Consider the following 2,946-nt stretch of genomic DNA (forward strand, 5'->3'; position numbering starts at 1 on the left):
AATGTTTAGGTATTGTTTACCTGTAGTCATAATCAGAATGATCAATACACTGATTGATTTCTCCATCTTCAGACTGATGTTTGGATGCATTCACTCTCCTCTGAAATGCTCATATGTGTGTCACTGTGTGAGGTGTACAGCCCTGCTAACATCACACCCACACAAGATGTAAGACTTGTATTTTTTCTACATTAGCGCCAAGGATACACTAGTTTTTGTAGGGGGGCTGTATATCCTGTTGTCACAGTGGGGCTCAAAGCACAGTAGTACACAGCAGAGTCAGACAGCTGCAACCTCTGGATCGTCAAGGGGACAGATTTTGAGTCTTTATCTAGATGCGCACCAAATCTCTCCTTATATCCAGTGGCATTTGTACTTCTAAAAGAAAAAAGTCCCAGCATGAACTTTGGGAAGCCATTTACTTCATGCTTGTACCAGAACATGTAGAGATTATTAGTATTAACTGCATCAAATTGACAGTCCAGTGTGACCTGTTCTCCCTCAGTAGCGATCACATCTCCTGGTGGCTGAATGACTGAGTCTTCTCCTCTGCATTCTGGAAAAGGACACATATTTGTTTTAGGGGAAAGAGGAGATATGATAGAGGGAATTAAAATGCATAAAAATGTAAAGTAGTATAAAACTGAAAAATATGTTTGAAAAAATAAAGGGATTGGAGAAAAGGACATAAACAAATAAGATAATAATAATATTAACTAAATAACATTATAATACCATAACAAAATGTAGCAAGAATCAGTAAATTCCTCAACCAGGGTTCCATGCCTGTTACTGTGAGATCAGTGGGAGAAGAGTAATACCACTCTGATGTAACTAGGCCATGATGAGATGATGAAATCCTTGTCTCTTTCTGTGTATCGTCAAACACTGAGAAGCTTGTGACATTGTCTGAACAACACTCTACCCTGTGTTGTTGTGCAGTGACTGAATCTCTTGTTGTCACAGTGGGCCTCAGAGCACAGTAGAACACAGCAGAGTCAGACAGCTGCACCCTCTGGATCGTCAAGGGGACAGAGCTAGATGTGAAATTCAGCCTGGAATCAAACCTCTTCTTAAACTCATAACTATTGCTCCCTTCTGAATAACGATCTCTTCTCAGGACATACTGAGGAGAGTCCCTGGTTAACTGGATGTACCAGAAGAGATCAGGAGATGGACTACTGGTAGTGTAGTTACAGCTGAGTGTTACCAGTCCTCCTTCAAGGGCAGAAACATGTCCACTCTGCTGGTCAACAGCCTCTTCACCTCGGCAATCTGAAAAAGTTGTTAAAATAGTTCCTTAAATAATAATTCATCAATAATTGTATATTAACTTATTAGCTCAAATTCAGACAAAGAGAATAGGAAGGAGAAGCACGATACTCTACCAAAATAGCATGCAGGCAGGATAAGTAAAGTATTCCTAAACCAATATGACATCATGATTCATGTATAGAGGAAGAATAGACTGTTATAGACATTATGTTCCATCCACTGTAGCTGAGAAGTCTCAGAATTGTGGGGCTCGGCATTAAGGGAGGAGCTTATTGTTTATCCAATATTTTTTTTGAGTTTGGGGAGGGAGGTTTATTTTAAGATGGTCATTCCATCTTAAATGGATCATTTATCATTCCACGCGTGAGTTTTGGTGGGCATTCTATGTATGGTGTTCTATGTTGTCTATTTATTTGTGTTTGGCCGTGTGTGGTTCTCAATCAGAGGCAGCTGTCTATCGTTGTCTCTGATTGAGAATCATACTTAGGTAGCCTGTCCCCACCTTTGTTTGTAGGTGGTTGTTTCCTGTTTAGTGTTTGTTTCACCTTTCAGGACTGTTCGTTTGTTGTTTTTGTTGTTTTGTCAAGTGTTGCGTATTTTATAAAAAAATATGAACACTTACCACGCTGCACCTTGGTCCTCTTCTCCTTCTCCCGACGACGTTCGTTACAGTATCTATCATCCATAGAAGGAATATTGTCATTTTCCCAGCACTGGTTTGATGATACCAGTAGAATCTATTTCCAATTGTAGAAGTTGAGGAGTAGTTGTAGGACACGGTGACAGTGGTTCCCTCCAAGCCATGCACTTCATTTCTTAAAAGAAGATAAAACATTTTTTTTCTTCAGTTTTTTCATATATATATATATTTATTTTTGGGGGGTGTGTTAGAATAGCATTTATGTATTTTGTATATAGTTATTTCCTTCAAAATGTATCACTGTACCAATTCGGCCACTTGGGTACATTTGGGTACATTTGTGTGGGACACCTGAGTGACTTCATGCCCAATGTTATGTAGCTCACTCATTTTTTAAGTTATCTGTCTAAAACTTTGCTCAGCTATTGTTGCCATCGTATGTTCTTCATTCAAATCATCCACAGCATCCTATCCGTATGTTTGGCTGTTCTTGGTCATTTGAAAGATGATGCAGCAACAATAAATACAGAAAACGTATGTTTATTTCCTTGTATTTTCTTCTACCAGATCTATTGTGTTATATTCTCCTACATTCAATTCACATTTCCACAAAATTCACAGTGTTTCCTTTCAAATGATATCAAGAATATGCATATCCTTGCTTCTGGGCCTGAGCTACAGGCCGTTAGATTAGGGTATGTCTTTAGGCGGAAATTGAGAAGAAGGGGGGTACCCCAAAGAAGTTAACCTTTTCTCAATACAGGGGGGGCTGTTTCCACTTTGGAAAATATCGTCTCCAAATTAAACTGCCTCATACTCAATTCTTGCTCGTACAATATGCATATTATTATTACTATTGGATAGAAAACAATCTCTAGTTTCTAAAACCGTTTGAATTATGTCTGTGGGTGAACCAGAACTCTTTCTGCAGCGAAATCCATGACAGGAACTGCGAAGGTCTGAAAACGAGGCTCTGTTCTCAGATCAGTTTAAAGCTCTGTATGTATCCTATGGGTCGACATGAACTGCAC

Source organism: Salvelinus alpinus, chromosome 23 (assembly GCF_045679555.1).
Source record: "Salvelinus alpinus chromosome 23, SLU_Salpinus.1, whole genome shotgun sequence".
Taxonomy (NCBI): Eukaryota; Metazoa; Chordata; class Actinopteri; order Salmoniformes; family Salmonidae; genus Salvelinus; species Salvelinus alpinus.